The 16,922-nt window shown below is 43.3% G+C and overlaps 1 protein-coding gene across 1 annotated transcript in view; it reads left to right on the top strand.

The window, feature by feature from the left end:
* stpg2 (sperm-tail PG-rich repeat containing 2) overlaps nucleotides 1–16,922 on the top strand; it is a gene marked incomplete at both ends in the record, with an annotated part of 69,903 nt that overhangs the window by 27,495 nt on the left and 25,486 nt on the right. The window lies entirely within an intron of this gene.

Here is a 16,922-nt window from a genome sequence, read left to right as displayed (position 1 = left end):
TTCTTGATCATTTTAGGTTGTTTTATAATGTCCACAGAATATTAACTAAAGCCGTGGAGTCAAGGATTGTTCTCAGCAGAATCAGAAATGTTCTCAGAGGAATCAAGACTTTCATGTAACACACACCACCAACTTTGATGAGGCAGTATTGCTTTGTTTTCAAAATATACGTTTTTCTTCATTTCCTGAAAAATATATATTTTTCATTTTCTGAAAAAAAAGAACAGGGACGGGTGGGGAGGGATCAACATATGGAATGTCAGAACAGGTCAGCTCCATATATGGAGACCTAAGGGTTTGAGGTTTGAGGTCAGATGTAGAGTTGCTGGCCGGCTCCATATATGCAGATCTAGGTGATGATCCAGTCTTCTCCATGTATGGTTATCCAGGGTTAGATGAGGTCAGTGTTGTGATCTCCATAATGTATATGGAGATGGCCATATATGGTGGCGTGACATGTCACGAGCAGTGGTGTCATGGTGATTTTTTTACTGGTACCACGGAACGTGTAGGGGGACGCGTTCTAGCGTGCACGCACATGCACCGCTCCGTTCCGTCCCTGCGCGTGCACGTCAAAAAATGACTGGTACCACGGCGTGGTACTGTGTTCTACGAGCATGACACCACTGGTCACGAGGCATGATATCATGAGTCGTGACCATATATGGAGGCGTGATGTCCCAAGGCGTGACCATATATGGAGGCGTGATGTCCCAAGACGTGACCATATATGGAGGCGTGATGTCCCAAGGCGTGACCATATATGGAGGCGTGATGTCCCAAGGCGTGACCATATATGGAGGCGTGATGTCCCAAGGCGTGGCCATATATGAAGCCGTGATGTCACAAGGCGTGACCATATATGAAGCCGTGATGTCACGAGGTGTGATGACATATGGAGGCGTGGGGTGACTAACTGACGGGCGGGAGATGCAGGTTTTCATAGCAAATGCAACCTGCGGTCGCAATAATTGCATTAGGTTTTCTTTCTTTCAAAAATTATTACTATACCGGCAATCAGTAGCCTTAAAAAGAAAGTGCATGTAACATGAACACTGTCAGGGTTACGGTCAAATTCTCTGTGGGAGTCCAAAGGTTTGAGGGACTTGATTTCCACCGTGGCCACCCCTACTAGACATGTGCATATGGCACCGTGGCCACCCCTACTAGACATGTGCATATGGCACCGTGGCCACCCCTACTAGACATGTGCATATGGCACAACACTTTGGATGAAAGCTGCAGATCACAAATTAACATGTGATGACAGTCATTAGAGAAATTACAATATTATGTTAAGAACCGATAGTGTTAATAGTCTCTGTAATAGTATTTCCTTAATGCATTTATTATTTCAATGTTTTTGTTTTGCTTTCGTGACAAAGGCGCCACGCTGTTTTTTGTATGAAACAGTTTTCCGATTCCTCACTCGGATGCTTAGCTCTGTTTCATTCTGATGCAGATAGAAGAAACTCTTGATGGCAAACTTGAGAGACTTATAGCCTTTTTTATTCCATGGAAACACAATCAATTGGCAAACATAGTACATTATTTATATAATAGTTTATGAAATGGACTATATATATGGACAAATATATTGTAAAATACGATATAGATATGTATATCTCTCCATATATACAGTAGTATAAGTAGATAACAAACTTGCAACAAACTAGCATTGATTTGACATTTGCACTTCTACAATTAGTTAGCTAGAATTAGTCTACAGTACTACTACTGTGAATAGCTTTTAAAGATATAAGACAGATACATTAAGAACCTCAGTATTGGGTAATCTGAGGGATCTATTTTGGGCTAAGTGAACTGGAGTGAGGCGTGCAGCAAATTTCACAATTTCCTGATGTGCAGTGATGTGTTGCCCTCGTCTGTTTGTGTTTGGTATTTTGTGGACTCGCCGTGCATCAGTGTGGAGGGAAAGCTGTTGTTGTGTCATTAGCAAATCAGGTGAAGTCAATGAGGGCTGCAAGTTCCATAACTTGCACTGCGTGCCACCTGCCTGCTTGTACAAACGGCAGACAGAAAGGTACATACTTATTCATTGCTATTGCTATCACTTTAACCAACTTTACACATGTTATGCTTGTCTGTGTCACCTTGGTATGAATCCTTAAAGCTGGAAAATATACAGTATTTTATCATGTTTTATTTTGCATTTTATCCCACACATCCATCCATCCATCCATCTTCAACCGCTTATCCGTAGTCGGGTCGCGGGGGCAACAGCTCCACCAGAGTGCTCCAGACTTCCCTCTCCACAGCAACATTAGTGACTTCCTCCTGGGGGATTCCGAGACGTTCCAAGGCCAGTGAGTCGATGTATTTCCTCCAACTGCGCCTTGGTCTGCCCCGGGGTCTCCTCCCAGTGGGACGTGCGTCGAGGACCTCCCTAGGGAGGCGCCCGCGAGGCATCCTAACCAGATGCCCGAACCACCTCAGCTGACTCCTTTCCAGGCGAAGGAGCAGCGGTTCTACTCCGAGTCTCTCTCGTGTGACTGAACTTCTCACCCTATCTCTAAGGGAGATGCCAGCCACCCGTCGAAGAAAACTCATTTCGGCCGCTTGTATTCGCGACCTTATTCTTTCGGTCATGACCCACACTTCATGACCATAGGTGAGAGTAGGAACGAAGTTTGCCTCGGTAGACAGAGAGCTTTGCCTTCTGGCTCAACTCTCTTTTCGTCACAACAGTGCGATACAGCGACTGCAATACCGCCCCTGCCGCTCCGATTATCCCACACATGAAAAGGTTAATTGTATCCAGCAAAACTGTCACGCACATAGAATATTGAAAGCATATTAGCATAATATCTATACAGTAGGTTTCTCCTTCATAAAAGGCTTACTGATGGGTCAACTACATAGATTATTACACACCATCACTGGACATCATCAAACTGTTTCTGAGCAGACAATCCGCCTAGGAGGCAGACATCCATCTGTGATTTTAATTTGGTGATTATGAATTGGGCTTATGAACTGGGCTTTGTACTGTGAAATGTTTGTCATAGAACCAGTGCCAGATGTATTAGATTGTTATTTCCTCCCAAGATCATTTTCCGTCATCTGTGCTTGGCACATTTGAAATGCTTTAGAATTGATTGTTGATTACTCTGCACAAGAACATACGTTTGCTCTGTTGAAAATGTATATTTCTGGGGCTATCTATCTATCTATCTATCTATCTATCTATCTATCTATCTATCTATCTATCTATCTATCTATCTATCTATCTATCTATCTATCTATCTTATCTATCTATGGTGACAAATCAGTAAGCCTTTTATGAAGGTGAAATTGATATGCCTTCAATATTCTTTGTCCATCATGACGCACAACAGTGTAATTTTATTCAAGCCTTCAATCACTGTCGTGTAGGTTAGCATGCATAAAACACTAAAATGTGTTTTCCAGCTTGAGGGCTTCAAACCAAAGTGAAACAAGTATAATAAAGCCAGGTCTGTATGATTTTGGAGACATCTTTCTGTGTGCCTCCACCCACTAAGTGTGCTGAAAATAGCACTGGATTGCACCTCTCCTCCCACATCGGCACACGTTGAGTCCCCAAAATAGCAAACAATCGCAGGTGGGGAAGAACACACCACTCCTCCTCCGGAAATTGTCAGTTCACCCATTTGCTTCATGCCTCACGCCAATCCACATGCCCCCAAAAAAGGCCCCATTTACATGTCTTGCTTTTAATCCCTGTACTGCTCCCTTTTTTTTCCTCTTTTTTTTTTTACCTTCCCTCTCTTTCACTTAATCCCGTCTCCCTTCTGCCCCTATTGTATTTCTGTCACTCTGTGTCTGTCATACTAGTTCCCTTTCCCTGTTTCCATCTCTATCTGTCTCTTTATCTCTCTCCTTCCCTCTCTGGGTGGTATCTGGTGTCTCGCAGTCTCCTGTGTAGTTGAGGATCTGAGGGACAGCCACTGGCTCCACGCAGAGCTTCCTTTATGACCAGTTAATGAAACATCTCCCTGAGACGTCCCAGCTTCAGCGTTTAGCCACATGCCACGCTACAGCCGCGTCTGCAGCCCTGGCAACGACCTCCCACAGAGACTAATATTAAAAGTGTCTAATCGGGAACCAATCAGTTCTTTTTTTTCATCTGACAGAGGTGACGTGGGGAGAAGAAGAGAAGGGGTGGGGGGCTTGCAGCTTAAAGACGCCAATGTCTTTGCTATGCACTTTATCTTTGTTCTTAAAAGCTTGTTCCAACTGCAGAGGTTAATATTTTAGTTGAGAGAATGACTCAGACTGTGTGGCTTTTGAAGGTGGTAATATGAAAGAAGCACCATGTCAAATGAAATGATAGGAGCTGTCTCGTCCGGTACATAAAGCACCCTCGGGAAATTTGTTATCTCTCTCCCCAAGGACAGTGATTACTTTCATCTGTTTGTGTTCTCTAATAACTGCTTTCAGAGAACCTGTACCTTTGAGTATCTTGGTTTATAGTAGAGGTCGATGTGTTGCATAAAAGTTTCCTTTGTTTCACATGCATTTTAAATTATGTTTTACTCTGCTGGTGCTGTGACTGATACTGGGACAATCTGCTCTCATCAGGATTACATTTTGAATCATGATAAGATGATTTTAATTTGATTGTCTTGCATAGTACTAATTTGCATGTGAAACCACGGTTTATACATCTCATCCTATTCTCCTCCCCTTCCTCTCACTAATCCAGATCATTCTCCATAGCCCTCTCTGCTCCAAGCATCCTCTCTCGTCGGTTGTCTTCCTCTCATTGCATCCTACAGTATACTTTGGTTACTTCACCTCTGCTCTTCCCATGTCTCCTGGTCCAGCACCTCTAATAACCTCTTCTCTGCCTTACAAGCTGTAGAATAGAAACCCATTTTGCCCATATTCTTTCTCATACAAGAGTGTTTGTGTGTCTGTGGGTTTTATAATTATTAATACGAAAAGTATTAACAATCTTGACTAAATAACTACACTGGATCCATTGGGATAAGCTTCTCCATGTCTTGAAAAGTAATGGACATACAAGGTCTCTGCCTGACAGGGATGATATCCAGAGCCACCACTTGTTGTGAATGAGCACTGGATCTAATCTAATTTAGACCAATGCTTCTCTTTTTTTTGTTGCTTCGAGGCAGTAGAATTTCTCTTTCTCTCTCTCTTCTAATCAGTGAAATATTGTCCGTTCCCCCGAAGGTTTGAGGCTTGACTAGAGGTGGACTGTCTGTGTGTCAACGATCTGTAATGAGTTTCCATCCACCGTTGCCTCTATCAATTTCAATCTGGGCTGTCACCATTGACACAGGCATGAAAGACAGATGGTTGTATTGAGTGCATGTCTTGGTGTTCAAGGATGAGGGGGAGAGTGATGAGGCTGTTAATAGGGAGGTTATCAGTTTGTTTTCGGGGTCATGCCAGGATTCTTTGTTGTAGGGTTTAGTTAAAAGCTTGTATTGTGCTTCCTTGCTCATAAATGATCCTCCAATTGTGATCAGTGGTTATATTCTCAGAGACATTCACTGTAGGTAATTACTGCAGTAATATGTAATGGGTGTTAAACACATCTTTGCCAAGCCTAACCATTACACCAGTGATTATCAACATTTGTCATTTCAAGGACACCCAGTAGTATACATTAGGTCACGGACCCCCCCCCCCCCCCCCCCTACACTGTGAAATCCTCAGTATCACTTTAACTCTGACTGTGTACAAATGGAACCATGTGGGTACATTTGATTCCACTTGTAGACTCGTTACAGACCCATAAGTGTCCATTTGGTTCTTAACTATAAATCATTTAGCTGGGAATCCCCTGGAATGCCCTCAAGGACCCCTGGGGGTCCCCGGACAACACGGTAATAACCAGTGCATTACACAGATGTCTCGCACAACAGCCTCTGCCTGCCTAGAGTCCTAAGACACGGCTACAGGTAGCTGCCACTAACAAGCAGTGACACTGCCCGGGTAAAAACCTCATTACTGTCAATGACAGGAGATTGGAAAAATGCCACATTCCTCAGGGAGACGGGAAAGAGAAGGCACAGGAGTAAACACTGAAAGAAAAGTGGAGGCCGGTAGAGAGAGCAGGACAGGCAAGAAAGAAAAAGACAAAGTGGGTGGATGATGTACTTGTATAATGTGCAATTATCTGTACGATTAGCTCTCGTTGGGCTAATTAGAGTGTTGTTTGCTAAACATACATTTATCGAACTGAAGCGCTGCAGAGAGGCGGAATCAACCGCGCAGCAGATAAACACAGAGGAACAGATACAGGCCAATGACGGAGAGGCAACGGCTGATGGATAGATAGACAGATACTATACATGCTTGTACACACGCACGCACATGGGTACGCACGCACACGGGTACGTGTGTGCACAAAAGACATTCCATCCAAGGGTTTTGTCACATCTTGACATTTCCTTGCCTGTGTGTTTCATTGCGCGGTTTTGATCCATTCATGGAAAGCTTATGACATATCAACCCACCCCTTCTGTTCATCAGAGAGACAAGAGGCAACTGGATGATGAAGGCATGGGAACAACAAAAACAGGGAAAATAGGGTTATAGATTTGGATATGGATTTTACTGTCAGCAATGATGATGATATGCAGGCCCTGTGAGAACACAAGTGCATGCGCATGCAAACTTGTGTGTCCACCATACGAGCACACATTCACACAAGGACACACACACACACACACACACACACACACACACACACACACACACACACACACACACTGACACGCATGTGCATGGAGAAATGCACCCAGACACCCAGGAAGGCAAGAATGCAGGTGCACGCAAACACACGCACACAGACACACAAACGCACAACCCCGTGAGGACCATGCTTAGTGACATTTCAACACGGACACCAAAGACATCATGCTCTACTCAATATTCTATCCAGCACACTCAGAAGAACCATGGGTAGAACACAAGAGGGAGAGAGAGTTTGTGTGCTGAGAGAGAGAGAGAGAGAGAGAGAGAGAGAATATTCATAAAGAAGTTTAGTGGGAGTGACGGCCATGTCCAGCGGCTGTATTGACTATGTATTCTGATAGGTGGTCTGTCCCTCGATCTCTCCTTCTGACTTTTTTTTTATTTTTTTTTAATCTTTTTAATCTTTTTAATCTTTAAGAAATAATAATAATAATAATAATAATAATAATAATATGACTGCTTGCAGCGAGGCCGAGGTATTCTGTCTCCCTGCCATCAATCGCATCGGACCATTTTGTTTACTTTGAGAGTGAGTTTATAGCATGTATTAGGTTCATCTGTCTGATCACCTGTCTTCCTTGTTGCCTCTCTGGCCCCTGCCTGTTCCATTAACTTTAAAACTCAAGGAAATGGCAACTTAAAAAAAGGAAATTTCAGTAATTGTGGTCAATCCAAACGTGCTGTTGATGTACTCATACAGTCTTAGCAGATCTGTGGATACAGTTGGTATACACATCACATACACAAGATAAGATTTCAAAGGAGACAGCTATGTATCCGGTTTATGTACAGTAGCATGTATGTTATCTCCTTTAACAGCATTTGTCATTGCATTCATAAAAACCTTTAAAACTAATACCTCATACTTTTCTGGGTGGAAAAGTTTGTTTTCTTGGTGAATTGCATACAAACTGTGGCCCATGTTAGCCAGTTAAATAATAAGGCTAACTCATCTGAATCTGAACCCATCAACTAATATTGACCAATACTCCTACACATATACTATGGATTTCACCACATACTGTTGAATGCTTGAACGAAAAGTTATTTTCATTCAAGGCAAGCATTGACACATTGGTCATTTTGTTCAAATCTGTGGTGAGACACAGGGAGCAGAACATAGCTGAACAGGGGCCCTGGAGCATGCCAGAGATGATAGATATTTTTTTGTTAACCTCATCCACACATGTCTTAACCACAAATTATTCTTGAATGTGTGTTCTCACAGTTATTTAAGGCGAAGTGATTCGCCTTATGGGAGAGTCCCATCCTCTGGCGTGAACACCAGAGGATGGCGCTCTCCGAATCACTTTGCTCGGTTCACTTAACACCCCGATCACCCAGGACGAAGTTTTATCCAAAAGACGAAGATTATTGATATCAAAGCCGATCGTATCGCTCCACAGCCTAGGAGCGCCTGTTGCGCAATACTCGATGTTGCGTAACAGTGGGACGTCATCGAAAATGTTCCCCTCCTGTTTAGCCGACGAGACCGAAAATCGTTAATAACTCGCAATCTAAATCATCCCGTCCAATTCTAAGAAAAGATCATGTCTTAGACGGCCCACCGCGGTCCCGTCGCTAGTCGCGTTAGATTTAATCATATCTTCCGTTGTTGTCGATCGGCTGCTACAGCCACATCTGGGATAACATCCGGTATGTCGGTAAAAGTGCTCCGCTGCTATAAATCGCTGGGCGCTATGATTTAATGGATTAAATAACCCCAGGCAATCGGAGTGTTAACTGGGATTACTGAAGTAACCTCTGTTTTTTACTGTACTGTACTGTTCTCCACTGTACTGTACTGTACTGTACTCCTCTGCTGTACTGTACTCCTCTGTACTGTACTGTGCTGTACTTACTGTTCCATACTGTATGGTACGGTACGGTACCATAATGTACCGTACTGTACCGTATTGTAGCATACTGTACCGTACTGTATCATACTGAACTATGCCATATTCGTGTGGCGTGCAGGATTTTTTGTGCATGGAGAGATGTGTGCTAACAGAGTGGTTTGGTAGGAGAAGGAGAACGGATAAACGGCCATGTGCTTGTGTACCCCCTTTCCATTAGGGTAGAAGGATACATTCCTCGTAATTCCAAATTGAGCTACTAACATCGAAGTTCTGTATTATCACCTCAATCTGAGCCTCAATTCCAACGATCGCACTTATCACAGAAGTCTATGGAGCGGAAACATTTCAATGACGTCACACCGTGGAAGCAAGCATTATCTATAGCGATGGGGAAGCTATACTCGGTGGATCGAAGCGCAGCTATTCTGGATTAATAGAAGTAAAAAAAACTCTGGTTACTCGGGTTCGGCAAAGAAAACATTTAGGCCAATTGGCCAAAACTCAGGAAACTCAGGTTCGGCAGAGAATGTGTTAAAATAGTCTCAAGCATTGTGCTCCAAAAATAAACAAACTGTCTCAGCGATATTGTCGGGGAGATGGCTCTGTATCGTCACTCATATTTGTTTCTGGCGAAAATGACACTATTACGGCAGCGGTAGTCAAACAGTAAGTCAAACTGCAGGGGTCATTTGTTTAATCTTAGAACACAATTCTTATTTGATGCGATAAAGTGACACCCTAACTGCGTCAATATAGTTAATATGATTTTATTAGGGAGCCCTGGAGCACAAAACAAATACTGTATACTGTATGTAGTATTACATGTATGTATGTATGTATGTATGTATGTATGTATGTATGTATGTATGTATGTATGTATGTATGTATGTATGTATGTATGTATGTATGTATGTATGTACTGTATGTATGTATGTATGTATGTATGTGCGTGTATGTATGTATGTATGTATGTATGTATGTATGTATGTATGTATGTATGTATGTATGTACTGTATGTATGTACTGTATGTATGTATGTATGTGTATGTATGTATGTATGTATGTATGTGCGTGTATGTATGTATGTATGTATGTATGTATGTATGTATGTATGTATGTATGTATGTATGCAAGATTTCCATTCACTGGAACAAAGAGCTCTAATTAGAAACACTAATTATAAATGGGTCCACTGACTTTTGGCCATATCGTGTATGAACTGCACTATTAAATTGCCATGAAAGTTGTTGCTATGGCAACTCTTGGGGTAACCAGTTGCAGTTGAGTTTATATATATATATATATATATATACTTTCAATAAAAGTCTGTGCATACAGTACATTTGTAGCTGCTGTACAAATGCCATAATGGGGTGTTCTTTACAGTAGTGCCTGATGTAATCACTGTCCAACTCAACATTACAGAGATCAACAGGCACCAAAGTAACAGAAGGAAACGGACCACTGGCTGAAACTGGCCTGGTGAACTATACTATAAACCCTTCACTCACAAGTACCGATAATTGTGATGTGATGCGAGAGTGTGGTCTACACTAACTCTGGACTCCTGAATCCCTGCCCTCAACACTTTCCTATCTATTATTCAGATGTAGAGAGAGAGAGAGAGAGAGAGAGAGAGAGAGAGAGAGAGACAGTAGCCAAGTGAGCATGGGTTTTATAGCTGACGGCTACACATCTGAGTTTTTAAATATCAGCAAGGGGGACCCTCAAGGATCGATCCTAGCCCCGATTCTATTCACACTTTTTATAAATGATTTTAGCAGTGGAGTTACAAATAGTGCAGTACATCTTTACGCGGACGACACCGTCATCTATTCAGTCGCCCCCTCAGTTGATTTAGCTTTTCAAAACCTACAAACAGATCTTCACAAAATTCAACAGGCCCTCACTAATCTCAAACTGCTTTTAAACCCTGGAAAAACAAAATTCATTGTCTTCTCTAGAAAACCAAATGCCACGCAAACAATTTTTAACATAACAACTAGAGAAGGGACTCCTATTGAAAGAGTCTCGAACTATAAATATCTGGGCATTTGGATAGACAACAAACTATCATTTAAAACCCACATTTCACAACTCATCACTAAACTGAAACCAAAACTAGCATTCCTCTATCGAAACAAAGCTTGCTTTAATTTAAACAATAGGAAGCAGCTGATTTAAAGTACAATTTTATCAGTTATCGACTATGGTGATATTATCTATATGCATGCAGCTCCGTCACTAACACCACTCGACACAATCTACCACTTAGCCCTCCGGTTTATAACTAGATGGGTTCCTCACCCATCACTGTAGGTTGTATGAAAAGGTTGGTTGGCCACTGTTTTTATCTACAAAGCCAACATCACACCCGCTCCCAAAACTACCTTATGTTAGAAGTCCCCATTGTGAATTCCGAATTGAGTAAAACAGCCGTTCATTACTATGCACCTCATAGTGGAACTGTCTACAACCAATGTTTTAAAAGACTTGTAAGGATCCATTTGAGATCTAGCTGTACTCTGAATTGTTTCTTATCCTGTAATGTTTTTGTGTTTATATTGTATGTTGTGTACTGTAATCAGGGCGTTATTGAAAATGAGAGCATGCTCTCAACTGACTTCCCTGAATAAATAAAGGTTAAAGAAGGAAATGTGGCTACACTTCTATGTCACAACACAGATCTTTTTTGTTTTGTTAGTTTTTTGTGCATATACATGTATGGTTATTAATAACTAACAGAAGTAACAGACAGTATACTGCCCCTCTTGCATGCCTATATATACTGTATATAGTAATATAGCAAAATAATCTAGCAGTAGTAGTAGTAGTATAAGCAAAAAAAAGGAACAATACATAAATGAAAAGCATGGAGTCAGACTGAGATGAAAGTGATGACACACTAGTGAGGTGAAGACAAGAGTCGGGAAGAGAGGGGAAGGAGACTTCAATGTGTTGGACCACAGATGGGTAACTTGTCTGTGTAGCACTTTCAGATTTTATGATGTGTGGATGCTCTCTAAGTTATCGCTTGGAGAAAAAGCTCACATACGCTCTGTTAAAGTCTCTCTCTCTCTCTCTCTCTCTCTCTCTCTCTCTCTCTGTGAAGCCATGGTTATTGTTTCTTCCCTGCTGTCTTGCTGTTATAAAACAACTCAAGTGCAACACAAGCCAAAAACGGCCCCTGAAAGTCACCGTTCAGTGGGAACGGCTTTTTAATGTGTCAGGGTGGGTAATAACGAGAAAGATGTTACACACGCACCCGCAGTGGCACGCACGCACGCACGCACGCACGCACGCACGCACGCACGCACGCACGCACGCACGCACAGCGATAAGATGGGGTCAGGGTATATGCGCAATGAGCTATAGAAACAATGAATGCAGTGCGTCATACTCTTCTAAATTAGGTTGGACCCAATCAGGGTCCATGTTCCGGGCTTGTGTCGTTCACTGATTGGAGACTGGAGATTTTTTGACGTCAAGAGTGGATAGCATATCATCTGCTTGGGCCTCTGCAGGCGCATCCTCGACACCCCTTAGATTGCTGATAGGCCTACAGTCATGCCAAATGTGTCGGATGGCAAATCAATGGATCCAATTAATTTCATATGGATAGATGTGGAGAGCTTGTGCCGGCCGGTGCATGATGGAGATATGCCATTGCCAAGGTTTCGATTAGATGCTTTTTCTGAAATTTGCATGAAGTTGGTTGAGTTTAACTGCAAATGAGGTCCGTTCGCGCAACACAGCTGAACACACCATTATGCCACTGAAGCTTGTGCTCAATATACTCAGCTGAATGACAAACAAGGTTACTCATGAAGACATTAAGGATTCCTTGTGTCTTGACGGCTGCACTGATCACTGACACAGGGTAAGCCTGGGTCGGCCACCCGGCCTGGCAGAGACCTGCGCTCTGAGGACCTTACCTTTATAGTTTTCTTTGCATTCTACGTGCGAAAATTATTACGGTAATTGCTGACTATTTTGCTGATTAGAATTTACTCTGATCTTGTTCTTTGTACAGTAAGTTTCTCTTCTAAGTGCTAATTAAGTGCCATGTTCACAAGCTGAGCTAATGTTGCCCAGCTAAAAAACTGAAGCAAATAAAATAATCACTACACTTTTATCTGGTTGTTGGTGAGAAGATGAAAACAAGACATTTCCAATATGGGGGTGCAGCGAACATGGCAGCAGCAAAGATTTACGTATACAATACAGACAGTAAAGACTGAGAGTAAAACAATACTTGCTTATATAACTAAACACTGAGCTGCTGAGTGGGTTGTTGTACATAACTTTTACTTAGAAAGATCCCAGAATGGCAGCTACAAGATGGCAACAGATGGGAGCTGTACCATCGAGTGAGAAGCAAAGCATTGTACTGTCACCTGTCACTCCTTCCTACACAGAACTGTTGTGAACTGCTGTAAACCTCTTTTGCTGTCTTCCACTGGCGCTATAGTTTTCCATCTCTTACTTCTGTCTATAAATGTCTCCATAACTGTCTCTGTCTCTGTCACAGCCTTCCCATATAAATTCTGCTGTCATCTTGATGAATATGGAGTTTTTTAAGACTCTTCCAAGTGTCTTCAAATGAAGAAATATAGTCAGGAATGCGCTTTGCCTTTGATACATGAAGTAATATCACATTATAGTTTAGATAAATGAAGCCTTTCAGGTACACCTTTTTTCCATCTGGTGTCACATTCATGCATCTTCCGCCGCACGACCTATCCGTCAAATTCAATTTGTATCGACCCACTTTTGAAAAAGTTGAGTCTGTCTGCGAGAGGCTGCATCCCATTTGTATGTATTTGTCTCAGAATAACGGAACAGTCAGCAGATAGAGGCGGACCTGTGACACTGGCCGGAATCTGGATCAGTTTTTAAACGGATTAAAAAGTTCTGCTCCGGTTTCAGATTGGGTTAGGGAAAGTGAGATGTCGGAAATGACCAAAGCCAGGTCATTCACTTTGAGGTTGCGTGTGTCGGGTGACTCGGGTATCAAGGTTGAGTCTTCCTTTCTCCTGTCAATTTTAATGTCATTCTCTTCCTTCCTCTCTGGTCTGGTTGTACCTTGTACAGTATATCTGCTGTATATCTCTTCCATCTTGGTGAACCCCCCTCTTTTTCTCCACTCCCTAATGTCCCCATGTGGCTTGCAGCTGTGTCTGTGCTGGACAACAGCTGTGTGTGCGTGCGTGCGTGCGTGCGTGCGTGCGTGCGTGCGTGCGTGCGTGCGTGCGTGTGTGCGACGTGTGTGTATACACATGGGTGTGTGCGCGCGCATATACCGTACATATGCTGCTCATATCGTCTGATTGCAGCAGATGTGCGTTGTGTGTGTGTGTGTTTAGATGTGGACAGCTGTTAGGTAGCAGGTGAGGATCTCAGAAGCCAGACATCCAACCAGCCAGGCAGACAGCCAGGGGATGCCAGGGAGAGACATGCCCAGCAAGGTGTGCTGGAGCTTGGACGTTTGCACAGCCATCACCCCCCCCCCCCCCCCCCCCCCACAACTCCCACAATAACACTGGTGGTTTAGCAGAGCCCCAGCTGTGGGTGTCAGTGTTTATACAGAAAGCCCGGCAATGCCAAACTCCACAGACGGCTCACTTAGCGCTGCATACACAGGAAGACAGATGAGACACAGGTTTGAGTTACACAGGCAGAAAAGATCTGGCTACAAACTCACTGTCACACATGAGCGATGCAGACGGAGTGAGAGAGAGAATGAGAAGGGATGAAAAAATAAATAAAATAAAATGGTAAGTAAATACCGTAAAAAATAAGAAAGAAAAAAGATAATCAAAAACAAATAAATATCTGAGAAGCAGAAAGGGTTCCTTGTCAGCAAAAGTTTTGGACTAACCGTTACCTATAATGTGTGAATGAAACGCCATCTGGTTTGTCGCTATCATTCCATCCACTTTAACAATCTCTCTAAAACCTCATTACACTCTCGCCATACCTTCCCGACTAAAAACAGACTCTCCATCAGTAAGCTCCTTCACGACTCACAAGACACCAGGCTTGACGGTGACACAAAACCAACTCTCAAATTCATATAAAATAAAGGCTAGTCATCTGTTTCAGTACATGGAATGAAGGAAATAGAACAGAAAATGAATTCTACTTAAGACAGATCTGTATTGATCCCTGACTGAGACAGAGACAGAGTACAGATAACGTTAAAAAGATACACCAAGCATACAGTCGTCCTCTCTTACTGTATTAAACCCTGCTAAAATGAGTCATCAAGTGCTGCACGACCTACCGTTTCTAGTTTCTATGTCACGATTCAATTTTTAGGAAAAATTACTTAATTAAAACAGGGGTGCTGAAGCGGATAATCTCATCAGCCCTGAAAAATCACACTCGTGATGATCATGTCTGATGATACTGTATTGAACCACATGACGTCATAGGGGCCTAAACGGTTTATAGTATACGGAATAAAGTATATTTTGCCATTGACTTAGATGACACATATGATGTCATGGCCCACAGGGGGGTGGGGTGGGGGGGATCTACACGTTGGAGCTCAAACATTTTGTTCTTCTGATTTACCCAAAAGAGGTTTTCCTGCCCACTTAATCTGCAATGTGTGCATCAATAATCAATAGATGTCACCAGGATGACGTTTTGTGGGTGAGGGTACATTTCATGGTTTGGTTATAGAAGAAGTCAAAGTTAAAAATGGAGTGACTCATTCACTTAGGCTGGGCTCAGACTACCGGAAAAAACAAGATGAATACATAAATCTTAACACTTAGTCCGTTAGCATTTATTGAAAAATTAGGATCTAATTCACGCCAGCATTTTTCCCATTTGAGCTCTTATTTCGAAAAGCCACATTTCCAGTCTACCGGAAGTAGTGTGGAATCTGGAAATCATAATTCTATCCATAATGTGTGCTACTGTGCTCATAGCATATGGTGATCTGTTTAGTTGGTCAGACTAGCTGGCTGGCTTAATTGGGGTCTGTCTTTGATATTCAAGGACCACCTGGGGACAGGGGTTGTTTTTACTGTGCCTTTTGTTTGAGTCCTGAGATCCTGGTTCACACCTAGGGCCACCAAATGCTAAACATGGGTTCAAAGTGGCCACTCAACAAATGGCTGATCAATGCGTAAGCTGGGGTTGACTTCAGGGGAACAGTGAACACGCCTCTATTCTCACCTCTTGTAAACTGTACTTAATGTCATGCAATTGAATGTAACCAGTTCAGTCAGTTGGCCAGTCACTACCTGGTGGCTGGTCAAGGCCAGCCAGGCCTATGCTATGCTATGCTGTGTACTTCGAAATAAACATCAAGGAACATCTTACTCTGTCTGCTGCCGTCTCACAATTATCTCAATGCTCTCCCGTTTTGGTTAAGTAATTCGTGGTGTTTCGTGTCCAAAATACACGACAGATGGTGCGCGATCCCGACCTTCATGGTGTTTACGCCAGTTAGGAGAAGAACCAGTTGGCTTTTTTATTCAGTCTAATCAGCGGGTTTTTGTGAACGACGACGGCGGGTTCCAGCGGAACGAGGACGAGGATGTCGACGGACCACCGCGATGAGGAGTGTTGCGCAGCGGCGGCGTGCGTCACTATCCAGCCAGTGCACGGGGTGGACAGAGGAGCAGTCGACGGGGAAGCAACAGCCACACGGGGGCCTTCGATCGTCAACTCTACGCGGGGGACGGCGAGCAGGGGAGCGATGCGGCACGGCACGGGGACGCCAGCGGAGGTCCACGACGGGGTGAGGCGACCACTCGACGCTTGGCGCGGCGGTTTCCACTTTCGGGAATTCGTTTCGGAATGGACAGGAGGACAGTGTCAAACAGCGGCCGTGTAGTATGCGGTGTACTGATCACACATTGCACGCACGACACGTGCCGAAGAAGGACACATCTCCGTGGCGGCGGTGGCTTGGCTTTCCATGGCCGACTGACGACACAAGCTGAGGGCCTTCGCGGACCTGAGCAGGGGTCTGTGATGAAGATGTTGCCTTTTCTTTCTCGTTTTCCCATCTCTGTTGTTTCAGAGCTGGGAGGGGGGGAGAGATGATGAGATGATGAGAGTTTGCTTCGAGAGCTTTCAGCGAAAACAGCGGTGAACATTTTCTCAACTTGGTCCATGCAGCTGAGCGAACTTTGAGGTAACGGAATGCAGAATACAGAAGATTTTCCTTTGTTCATACGGAGGGGAGACGGACATTCCTTCTTTCTGATTACAAAATTGTGCGTCATGTTTGTTTCAACATGAAAAAATAGGCCTCATGTTGGTATGTTTTGTCGTATAATTAGGTAAGTTGGTTCATAAGTAGCCTAA

The sequence above is a fragment of the Electrona antarctica genome (genome assembly GCF_951216825.1).
Source record: "Electrona antarctica genome assembly, chromosome: 12".
Taxonomy (NCBI): Eukaryota; Metazoa; Chordata; class Actinopteri; order Myctophiformes; family Myctophidae; genus Electrona; species Electrona antarctica.
Note: the sequence above shows the minus strand (reverse complement) of the source record. Positions and strands in the feature narration are given on the sequence as shown.